The 12,872-nt window shown below is 43.2% G+C and overlaps 1 pseudogene; it reads left to right on the top strand.

Annotated features, from left to right (window-relative positions):
* LOC139551748 (protein ARK2N-like) overlaps positions 1 to 12,714 on the top strand; it is a 37,596-nt pseudogene extending 24,882 nt beyond the window's left edge.
* The last annotated feature ends 158 nt before the right edge of the window (positions 12,715 to 12,872 follow it).

Here is a 12,872-nt window from a genome sequence, read left to right as displayed (position 1 = left end):
GGTAAAATGTTTTGCCTGCTAGTGCTAGATCAAATAGGTCATATCTTGCTTGTTTAAGTACATTTGACGTCCAAGGTGGAGTTTCAAAACCATGGTACTTTGTGGCTTGGTGCTTCATCTTTAATTATTGTATGCTGTAATTGTACCGTGCGTGTAGTTAGTTTCTTTATCTTATCGCCAAAACTATAGACGGTTAATCTTCAGTTAACACTTTCTATGAAGAGGTACAGCAACTATATCTCCTAAAGCACCAATTTCTGTCCGGAATGGATCTGTAGAACTCCATGTTATCAACCATTACTGCATTCCCTACACAGACCTGACTGCTACAACTGCATGAACGTAGTCCGTCATCAGCATGAACACGTCGATCTGCACGTCAACAAAATTTGTCATTTTTAATTTTTTATCAAACAAACAAACACAGTCCACCAGCGTACATGAAAAGTACTACTGTGTTTCTTATGGCTTTGGCCTCAATGTCTTTAAAGCTAGCTTCTGCCGTGCAGCGGAGGGTTCCGGAGTGAGCGCTCAGATTCAGGGCCTGTTGGACGGCGGTGGCTCGTGGAACAGGAACGGCATTGGCAGCGTGCTGGAGGAGGCCATGACGCGCTTCGCCGTGATGCAGCGGCAGACCGAGGAGCGCTTCCGCGTCTGGATGGAGAAGCTGACGCGCCTCGACTCGGACGACAGCGGCGACTCGTCCATCCACTCGAGCGACGCCCCTGTGCGGCACCGTCACAGGGCGCCACGCCCGTCACCGCCCAGCTCCTTCCTCCCCTCGTCGGAGTCGCAGGAGACAATGGCGGCGTACATGTTTGCCCGGGAGAATGCCAACATCACCATGAGCAGCATGTCCCCCGACCCCCTCAACAACAACGTCCTGCCTGACGTAGTGCCAGTGGCCACCCAAAATGTAAACCCGGACATTTCCGACCCCGGGTTATTGAAAGTTTAGATTGGCTTGTTTGACTCATGGACTGCATTAGTGCTGTATTTTCCGAATGGATAATGTTCCATTACCATCACACACACAGTGATGATTGCAGATGTGCTTATCTGATTTCCAAATGTTATCGTGGATTTTACTCACCAAGCCACCAATTCTACTGAAAGTCCATAGTTAACCCGGTGAGCATGGCATTGCCTGTGTTTTAACTAAAGACTGTACAAGTACAAAAACAACACAATCGACCGCAGTTAGGAACAGGTGATTACATTTGAATGGCACTCTAAAGTCCTCCATGCCTGCAGAACTTGAATCACTGTGATTCACTGCGTAATGCGTTTTAAACAACTCAACAGAGCCAAATTACTTGTTTGTACTGCATAGCATGCATCATTGACACGGACAATGCATATTTTATTGACAGAGACTGTCAAGGCAGGGCTCATTGTATTGCTTGCAGTATGGCCTATTCCAAAAGTATACATGTTTACCAGCTAACACACTGTGTCAGTTTGCACAAAAAACGTGCATTACAGCACCCCAGCTAATTAGGCAGGGGGCTGCTTCATAGCATGTGCCTTGACATACTGAATTCATGCTGGGAGTGAGAACGTTGTGAGGAATATCATACTGCCATTTTACTCCGAGCAACAGCCACTGGGTTAGGATTTGTAATTGATTAAATACTGCTCTACAAACAGTAAACATTCTGGAGAGAATTATATTCTTAACGCCCCATATGATTCCTTGAATTTGGATGTCCAACTCAGAACGTTGTTAAACTTTATAAGTGGGTAGAGTAGATGTCTCTTTTCACCTGAACAGCTGTTGTGGTGGCACTGATACTGTGAAAGATTAGGCCTAATGCAGTTGAGAGAAACAATGTTGGTTGTTTTTTTTAATGTGCAGATTGGGCCTTAGATGTGTAGTCTTTTGTGTTGAACAGGAGCTAAAATATTTATTTTCATATCCTCATAGTGGTTAGTAGGGCCGGAACGATACCAGTATCACAATATTTTTTCCATGGTAAAAAATAAAACACGAAGCAGACCAAACTCTTTGGTATAACCTGTTGTATATAAAATATTGTGTGCTATAGCTGGATGACAACATAATGTTTGTTTCCGACCTTAGGGCTGTTTTCCTAAATGTTAAATCTGCTTCGGTTTTAGTATCGTGGCACGGAAACAAACGCAATACTGGTATAGTCCCGGCCCTAGTAGTTAGGTGTGCCAACTCTGGTCTGCTGTTGGTTGTGTGTTTGTCTGCCAGCCTGGCCTGTGCTTGAAGCAAACGCAGCCTGTTTTAGACTAGTAGTTGTATTGATAATAGTTGTATTATCAAACTGGAACAAGGGTTTCACACTAAAACAACAGAGTGGTAAAGCGCATGTTTGTTTCCTGGTTCCTATATAGGCCTACATAAGATACAGGTGACAACGTGGCTTTTTCTGGTTCAGATCCTGTTGCTTGAGTCTGAACAACCTTCTCCAGTTTCTTGTAAAACAATAAAGATGGGGCCTCCCGTGTGGCACAGCGGTCTAATGCTGACCCCGGTCACCAGTGGAACGGCGTTTCCTCCGACACATTGGTGCAGCTGACTTCCGGTTAAGCTGAAGAGCGGTTAGGCGGGTCACGTTTCGGAGGACGCATGACTCCACCTTCGCCTCTCCCGAGACCGTTGGGGAGTTACGGCGATGAGACAAGATTGAAAAAGGGGGGTCAAAAAAAAAAAAGAAGAGGACTTCTTAAAACACTACACATCCAGGACAGCTAAAGGAACAACTCTGGAAGCATATTCAGTTGGGCTGTATCTTTTGGTGTATCGCAATTTGCAGTTCAAAATGTACTGTAGAATATAGCGACAGTTATCATTTCCACACTGTTTAAACTGCATCAAATTCTTACTGTTTGCTTGTGATCTTCGCTGTATGTCAAAGTTTCAAAGATGTGTTCATATGCTCATGAATTGTAGTGATTGACATTCTTTGATACATTTTTTTTTTAACCTTTTGGTCCAGCTCCCATCTCCTGCCTTCAATTTCATGACGCACGGTTCATTTGATATATTTGGTTTGCCTTATTGTCTTGGAGGGATCACAGTACTGTAAATTGTCTTCTATTTGTTTACCACAGTATTGTATCATGTCAGCATCTCACTGGAGAGCGAGAGCGAGTCCAGTTTTACAAGTACATCAAATACCTTTATGGTAATTTTCCATTGAGGATAGGTATGATTAACAAAGTGAGAATCTTTGTTTATATTAGTCATTTTTATCTTCATTAGGCCTAGTTATAGGGAGGGCCAGGAGTTGTTCCTGACCCTGTGATTCTGATCAGCCAGGAAAAACTCTGGGCCCTTATAAACTTTGGAGTGCCTGGCATCTGCTGTAAACCTGGTGCCATTTTCTCTTGACTTGACTCCCATACAGCACTGTCTGCACTCACAAATTATGTAGCCGAGATTCCTATTACAGCAGGGATCGACAACAGGTGGGAGTGATTTTATTTTGGCCCCCCCAAAGTTTTTAATAAAGAATGTATGTGTACAAAACATTAAGGACACATGCTCTTTCCATGACATAGCCACCCTTTGCCTCGACAGCTTTGCACACCTGATCTGTCTATTTGAAGAATCTCAAATATAACATATATATTTTGATTTGTTTAACACTACACGATTCCGTATGTGTTATGTCATAATTTTGATGTCTTCGCTATTATTCTACAATGTAGAGAATAGTAAAAATATAGAAACCCTTGAATTAGGTGTTCTAAAACTTTTGACCGGTAGTGTTTATATAAAACAGTGCACTTGGAAAGTATTCAGACCCCTTCATTGTTAGGTTACAGCCTTATTCTTTTTTTTCTTTTTTTTCAATAAAAATTTTACCCCCTTTTCTCCCCAATTTTCGTGGTATCCAATCGCAAGTAATTACTATCTTGTCTCATCGCTACAACTCCCGTACGGGCTCGGGAGAGACGAAGGTCGAAAGCCATGCGTCCTCCGAAGCACAACCCAACCAAGCCGCACTGCTTCTTAACACAGCGCGCCTCCAACCCGGAATCCAGCCGCACCAATGTGTCGGAGGAAACACCGTGCACCTGGCCCCCTAGGTTAGCGCGCACTGCGCCCGGCCCGCCACAGGAGTCGCTGGAGCGCGATGAGAAAAGGATATCCCTACCGGCCAAACCCTCCCTAACCCGGACGACGCTAGGCCAATTGTGCGTCGCCCCACGGACCTCCCGGTCGCGGCCGGCTGCGACAGAGCCTGGGCACGAACCCAGAGACTCTGGTGGCGCAGCTAGCGCTGCAGTGCCCTAGACCACTGCGCCACCCGGGAGGCCTTGGTTACAGCCTTATTCTTAATTTTAAAAAATATAATTCTCATCAGTCTACACACCCCATAATGACGAAGCAAAAAGTATTAAAAAAAAATATTTCCTCTGCAGATCCTCTCAAGCTCTGTCAGGTTGGATGGGGAGCTATTTCCAGAGATGTTCAATCGGATTCAAGTCTGGGCTCTGGCTCGGCCACTCAAGGATATTCAGAGACTTGTCCCAAAGCCACTCCTGCGTTGTCTTGGATATGTGCTTAGGGTTTTTGTCCTGTTGGAAGGTGAACCTTCGCCCCAGTCGGAGGTCCTGAGCAGGTTTTCATCAAGGATCTCTCTGTACTTTGCTCCGTTCATCTTTCCCTCGATCCTGACTAGTCTCCTGCCTCTGGAAGAACAACCCCACCATGCTTTACCGTAGGGCTGGTATTGGCCAGGTGATGAGCGGTGCCTGGTTTCCTCCAGATGTGATGCATGGCATTCAGGCCAAAGAGTTCAGTCTTGGTTTCATCAGACCAGAGCATCTTGTTTCTCATGGTCCGAGAGTCCTTTAGGTGCCTTTTGGCAACATCGGTGGGCTGTCGTGCCTTTTACTGAGGAGTGGCTACCGTCTGGCCGCTCTACCATAAAGGCCTGGTTTGGTTGAGTGCTGCAGAGATGGTTGTTCTTCTGGAAGGTGTCCCATCCTTCTGGACGGTTTTCCCATCTCCACAGAGCAACTCTGGAGCTCTGTCAGTGTCACCATCGGGTTCTTGGTCACCTCCCTGACCAAGGCCCTTCATCCCCGATTGCTTAGTTTGGCCGGGCAGCCAGCTCTAGCAAGAGTCATGGTGGTTCCAAGATTCTTCCATTTAAGAATAATGGAGGCCATTGTGTTCTTGGGGAAAATGCTGCAGACATTTTCTGGTACCCTTCCCCAGATCTGTGCCCGACACAATCCTGTCTTGGAGCTCTACGGACAATTCCTTTGACATCATGCCTTGGTTTTTGCTCTGACATGCACTGTCAACTGTGTGACCTTATATAGACAGGTGTGTGCCTTTTCTAAATCATGTCCAATTAATTGAATTAACCACAGATGGACTCCAAGTTGTAGAAACATCTCAAGGATGGTCAGCGGAAACAGGATGCACCTGAGCTCAATTTCGAGTCTCATAGCAAAGGGTCTGAATACTTACATAAATGAGGTATTTCAACAACAAAAAAGTGTTATTCATTTTAGAATAAGGCTGTAACATAACAATGTGGGAAAAGTCCAGGAGTCTGAATACTTTCCGAAGGCACTGTATGAACTGTAACTCAGTAAAATCTTTGAAATTGTTGCGTGTTTTTGTTCTGTACAGTTTCATCTCAAAGCAGTCTCGGACTGCCCGTGCTGCAATGATCTCTGTCGGATCCCGCGGGAATGCAGCCCTCTAGTGCATGATTAGGTGGTGACGGGTCCCAGCAGGGTCAGACAGCCAGGCAAGACCAGTCTATGGAGCTCAGGGGAATTTTGAGGTATATTAACAATACCAGTGAATGATACAAAGTTCCATCTTGACTTGATGGGTAGACCTACAGTAACTACAGGACAGCAGATTAAAGCTACAGTCTGGGATCTGGGAATGATGGTCACTTCAATTATTGAACCATTGATTCCAGTCTTGAATAATATACTATATAAATGTACACCAAGGTAATTCTTTTTCATGCCTCAACTTAAGAGGATCAGATGGTGACAGGGGTCTCCGCAAGGTCAGGTAGCCAAGGAAGACCAGTCTGACGGAGCTGCTCTGTGAAGCAAACACCGAACAAGGCAGATGCTTTTTTAATTTTTTAGGCGGCATGACAAACCACAAGTTGTTTTACAAACTGGTCAAGGGGTATTAGAGGCTTTTCCCGATGACACAAAACATGTAAAACAGAAACGGGAAGAAGACCTGGTAGAAGCTATCGAAGATGATGAATGGATACAGATGTGTTTGAATGCCCAGTCATGTTCATATCATCTCAGACATAGATTACTGCAGTTTAAGTAAGACCATCCATAGAATGCAATATATGCCAGTGAAACTGAATTACATGCCGTTTAGAAATGTTATTCCTCTGCTGGAGGTGTAAAACACTAAAGGGGATATATTTGCATATGTTATGGTCTTGTGAAGGCTGAGATCTTTTATCTCAGCATGTCTACAGATTCTCCCATCTCCCTGTTTTTGTTTCCTTGGAAATGTTGATACTGGAGATTATCTGAAGAAACAGTGTAACCAAGCATTTATAGCGGCTAAGAAATGTATTACAAGATTAAGGGTATACTGGGCAACTTTCATGAGGTCTGGATTCCTTATATGGAATACAGTACGTCTAAAGGAGTCTGTATTGAAAACATGCCCACGTCATGGAAGATACCTATTTAGGCAGTCTCTAGCTGCTGGACTGCTCAGTCCTGGCCCTGGGTGTCTGCCATCCTGCGGGTTGTCACTTTGGCCTTGGCCTAAAACACCCCAAACCAATAATGAATGTTTCACTAAGATCCTAAACCTGAGTGGGGTGTGTTGGGTTGGGGCGCTGCAGGGTGGTGGACCACTAGGGCCAGGATGGAGCGACATCGCTATATTATGTGCAAAAAAATGATGTAAAAAGAGCTCTATAGTACTATTAGGCCTATGAGATTAATTATTTTGAGAATTTGCTGTTTCTGTGTGTTAATGTATATTTGAGGTGTATGTTTTTTTTTTTAATTTTTAATTTTTTTACCTTTCACTTGGGAACAAAACAAATTAAAGATGGGAACTGGTAAGGAACTTGTGTTGGGAGAGTGGAGTTATTGACTAGACTGGTGGAGGTCGAGTGTGTAGGCAGATGGGGCTGGCTGCTCAGTCTGGCGGAAATTTGATATAGAGGATGTCTAATAAAGACAATCAAGTCTTTGTTTTTTTTCTAGAGATGTTAATTTGTTAGGCTATTGGTTAAAGGTGCAACACAATATTTATTATTGAATTACCTTTGATCTAATTCAGTCTTATTAATCACTTAAAAATATTTAATGTTCTCTTACCTACTAGCTTGATGACCATGGGCAATTTTGCTTACTTTTTGTTCTCAATAGAGATGGCATATTGGATTGTGTAAAAATGCAGGAAATGAGCTTTAGAGGCTCATAAAAAACCTGCCAGGTTATGTCCCCCCACTTCTTAAACCAAACCTTGCATTTACAGCTGAGAAAAACAAAGGCAATTATTTCGGTTGAATAGTTAAATTATTACTGGCTTGTTTAATTGTCTAGCAACAAAAACTGAAACACATGGTCATTCATTACCGTGCATGGCAGGTGGCATTAAGCAGTCAAGAACATGAAATAAAATATTGGAAGTTGTAGAATGTGGGTTTTTATGATGTATCTGATCCACTCAGTCATTCCATGTCTGAAATCCTATCGTGCGCTGCTATACTAGACCCACAAACAGTCAGATAGCCTAACTGCTCTGCTACAGTTTTGTGTACCGTTACATAATCTGCCATGGTCTAACACTTATGATATTGTCAGTGGGGGTTGTAACCTTTTCACAGGGCAAATGGCAAAGAATACATTTATTGTGCTTGTGGAGGTAGCTACATCTACTGCGAGCACTGAAGTCCGCTAACGTGAGACCTGAGAGACACCGTGTTCTGAATAATGAAGTGTTTTCTGTTGTTTCTACAGACGGGCCTCCCGTAGTGGGCCACTATGATATTTCGGACACTGATTCTAACCAGGAGCGTTTAAGTTTGACTGTGGAGAGAGTGTGCCTGCGCCGGACAACCGTGATAACACATGAAAGGCTAAAAACACACAGGGACCAGGATATGGGAGCAAACTCTGGGGCAGTAAGAGTACAGCATCTGTGCTCTCTCTCAGCAGGTCAGTTACAAACTCGCTATATCACACTGAAATTTCCACCCTCTCTGGGATGACTTTCTGTATAATCCGCAGACAGTTTGACAGGCACAAGGAGATTGTTTAGTGCAACAAGTAGTGATAGGAACCAAACTCTCAGAGATGAAGACCTGGTAAAATTGTCATAATGATGTAATTTCCTCCACATCTCAAGCTCCATGACATAGATACGGTTGAATAGAACATTTTGTACTGTGCTCCGAAGGTTGGAAAGGGGAGATCTTTTGGAGTTTGATGGAGAAATGACACTGTCTATCTGCTTGTCTTTTCCTTTCTGGTGCTGCAAATGCTGTTTTTCTTTTTTGGGGTTGCCTTTTCTTTTTCGTCTTGCTGCACATGTATTTCATAGCAATTCAGTTAGTCAATTGACATAGCTGTATACTGAACAAAAATATAAATGCGACATGCAACAATTTTAACGATTTTACAGAGTTACAGTTCATATGAAATCAGTCAATATAAATGAATAAATTAGGCCCTGATCTATGGATTTCACGTGACTGGGCAAGGGCGCAGCCAAAGGTGGGCCACCGATGGGAGGGGGGAGCTAGGCCCAGCCACTGGGAAGCCAGTCCCAGCCCATCAGAATGAGTTTTTCCCCACATCAGCTGTCTGAGTGGTTGGTCTCAGATGATCCCGCAGATGAAGAAGCTGGATGTGGAGGTCCTGGGCTGGCGTGGTTACACGTGGTCTGTGGTTATGAGGCCGGTTGGACGTACTGCCAAATTCTCTAAAATGACATTGGGGGCAGTTTATAGTAGAGAAATCAACATTCAATTATCTGGCAACAGTTCTGATGGACATTCCTGCAGTCAGCATGCCAATTGCATGCTCCCTCAACTTGAGACATCTGTGGCATTGTGTTGTGCCTCTACACCTGCATTGCTGGCTGTTTGGGGTTTTAAGCTGGGTTTCTGTACAGCACTTTGTGACATCAGCTGATGTAAGAAGGGCTTTATAAATAAATTTGATTGTGTGACTAAACAGCACATTTTAGAGTGGCCTTTTATTGTCCCAAGCACAAGGTGCAACTGTATAATGATCATGCTGTTTAATCAGCTTCTTGGTATGCCCCACCTGTCAGGTGGATGGATTATCTTGGCAAAGGAGAAATGCTCACTAACAGGGATGTAAACAAGTTTGTCCACAAAATTTGAGCGAAGTAAGCTTTTTGTGCATATGGAAATTATTTCTGAGCTCTTTTATTTCAGCTCAGGAAACATGGGACCAACACTTTACATGTTGCGTTTATATTTTTGTTCAGTATAAATTGACATTGATCTACTGCAATATAGAGTAAACCAGATATTCGTGTCCATTAGACTTCCAGAAGAGGTGTGTGAATTGTATAATTTCAGTGTCCCCTAACTTCACAGTTAATTTTGTTGTATTTGTTTTACCGGGGTGCAATGCTCTACATGTCCCTGTGCATTCTAAAGTGTGTTGCATTGTTGTGTTGCAGGTCACATGGAGGCCGAGCTGGCCCACAGGGAACCCCCTCAGCACAAGGGCCACATCCACATCCCCTCCTCAGACAGTGAGGTGGAAATAGTAGGAGTGCAAGAAAACACAAGGTGAGTTCAGAAAGCATAACTTACAACACACACTGAGGTCACATCGGCCTGCACTGCAACCACTACGAAACTGTAATCGTATATGGTGTTGCTCTGACACGTGTTCATTTGAGAATCATGGTCATGTGACTGTTTCATTGCCGCAACAAAACTGTCATTATAGTTTTACTGGGTGACAACCACAACGCCAAGGAACTGGTGAACTGCAATGCGCAGTTTGCACTTACCAAATCCTCAGTGTAATGTTGTTGCCCAAATATTTCTCTTACATTGCTCTAATGTCCTTGTTGTGTTATTGTGCTGCTCCTCTTAACAGGTGTGCCCATCCCAGGGCCGAAGTGATCCAGAGCCTGTCCTCTGCCTGGAAGCCCAACTCAGGGGAGCACTTCAACAACAGCACAAGGCAATCCTCCCCGCTCTGGACTACCGTGTCCCCCCAGCCCAACTGGGTGTCCCCTCCGGAGGTAGTGGACCTCACTCTGGATGAGGATACTAGACACAAATTCCTACTTTGAGCAACTTGTGCACTGAAGACTTCCTTGCACCCCTCTCCTCCCCCACCACGGCGGAAGCCCTTCCTGAGTATTACAGCCACCACCTGTGACTCATGGGCTGTGTCTCGAATGACACCCTATTTAGTGCACTTTATAGTGCTTTGGTCAAAAGAAGTGTGCTATATAGGGAATAGGGTGTCTTGAGATGCAGCCCCATGGACTCTTCCTCTTCTTGCTGAGTGCTGTTTGTTTTTAACTTACTGTAGAACCTTGTGTATCAAAGCTATTTTAACTAAGGTGATTCCCTGTTCATGTTTTTTTTTAAAGATATAATAATCAAGAGGGCAAGACACTAGAGCAGGTGGAACCATAGAGATGTTTTACAGTAAAACACATAGCAATATTCTCCCTGTCCTGTACCTCATTCATCCCGGAGACTGTCGTACGTATGTAGGTAGGCACTTTGTGTTCTGTCCAGCTGTAACCAGACTTAAAAGCTGCTGCATGAGGGCGGGGCAGGATCAGTGGCTTGAACCTGCTGCACTACAGACTGGTGACCTATTCTCCGACTGACTGGACTGGGCTTTCAGTTGATACTGAATGGCAACTGGTACACTTTCTACAGCAAGGTCTGCCGGCCTGTGACAGGGCTTTGGTGGCTTGACCTGATTCCTACATCTCGATAAGAGTCACTTTTTTTTAGGTGTATGTTAAGATTTGACCACTGGCTCCACACTCTCATTGGTCAAACTACAGTAATAATGTTGCTTTTTACCTTACTTCGCTTACAAAAATATATAGTCAATTATGTTTCATTTATACTATTGATAACGGTGCTGTCAGTGACTCAATGTGTTTAAGACCATAGCTAAATCAAGTTCTAAGCTAGCTAGATAGTATTTTTTTCCTATTCAAGGAAACAAACAGCATCACTGGTCTATGTTCACTTCTCGTCTTTCTCTTCGAGTAGCTAGTGGTCAGACACACAGGACGAGATGAGTGCTGCAGTCCTGTTTGTACTCAAACAGTTGCTGCAGTCCTCTGACATAGCAGGTTGTGTACAGTACTGTTACTGTAAGACAGGTCTGCTGGCTATTGAGCCAGCCCGTTGCTATGGAGAACAGTCTGAAAGTGTCCCAGGTGTCATTCTGGTAGTCAGTGAATGTATGACCCTCCAGTGCTAACTGGATGCACTTACGTGGATTGTGTGTATGTGTATCAGTGTGAATGAGATATCCCTCCTCCTAACTTTTCGAGACCCCCTTCTGACATCTGAGGAAATGTATCTTCCATTGAACATTAAAGAGCAAAGATTGCCTGAATGCCTTGGAATGTGAACTATTTTCTTTCAGAGTCATGTATATTCTTTTACCTTAAAGTGCGGCGGATTTTGCCGCCTCTACAAAAAAGTTATTTTAATAATAGATGTGAATTTACTACGTAGATATTAACAAGGAAAGTACTGGTGAGTGTTGTGCCCATTTGGGGGCTTTATAGAGATACCTATTTAATGTATGAATTGTTTTAACCCTGATTCCTCAGGACTCTACCTGGTTCTCTGGTTTATTGTGTACTCATGCAGTACTTCAGGCCTGGTGAGACTGCAACCACGCCTGGTTAGTTTTTACCAATGGTCTGGTATCACATCCATTTAAACTGCATGAACCTCTTGGTCTCTATCTCTTTCCCTCATTAGAGGGTTATATTGAAGCATTCAATTCACTCCTGCTGGTCACAGAAAGAGAAAAGTCCTCCTCGACACCAGGAACTGAACCAAAGTCTAATCCAATTTTTGTCAACGAAAGACTTTAAATCCTTACAGACTTGTGATATTTAAGCTTTTGACAGCTTTTATTTCCCTTTTGCATGTGTTAAATTATTTTGAGGTCTATGAATTTGTTCTTAAGTTGTTTAGTTGATTTCAAGTTGAATGTGTTAACATCACCCTCCTCCCAGAGAAAAATATTGTGTAAATTAGATGATGACATGATTATGTTGGAATTTCAGTATCACCATGACGGTTTTCTCCACTGCATGCAGCTAGCACTGAAATGTACCTTTTTATTCCAGACCTATTCTCTTGCATGCAACACCGCTAAGCCCATTCTTGTTGTATAGCTCGTCATTATGATTATTGTTTGTCAGTTAAGACATTGCTCATGCCTTTTAGGCTTAGTGGATTGCTTTCTGTAAGAAACTATGGCAGCATCACTCAAGTATGGTTGCGCATACCATTGTTACATTTTTGTCCTCAAGTCAAACATTGTTTCAACCCGCTCTCAGTAATTTAACCCTTTTGTTCTGTTTAATTTATTTTACTGTCATTATTTTAAATTAACAAGAAATGAGTGTTAATATTTTGCAAGTCCCGGACTTCTTTGAAATGATGTCTGTAGAACAAAAAGGAAACTATTTTAAAATGAAATAAATATAGTATTATTTAAGGACTGTGTTGATTGTGATTTTTTTTTAAATGTAATTCCCATGGTGTCAATACTGTTGGGTTTGTCAGTGTCTTTGCCTTATCAGAGTGACAAAGGGATGATGTTTCTGCTTCACTTATTACTTGTCTCTGATTCAATATCTGTGTAGAGCAGTGTTT

This window comes from Salvelinus alpinus, chromosome 24 (assembly GCF_045679555.1).
Source record: "Salvelinus alpinus chromosome 24, SLU_Salpinus.1, whole genome shotgun sequence".
Classification (NCBI taxonomy): domain Eukaryota; kingdom Metazoa; phylum Chordata; class Actinopteri; order Salmoniformes; family Salmonidae; genus Salvelinus; species Salvelinus alpinus.
This window is presented reverse-complemented; position numbering and strand designations above follow the sequence as displayed.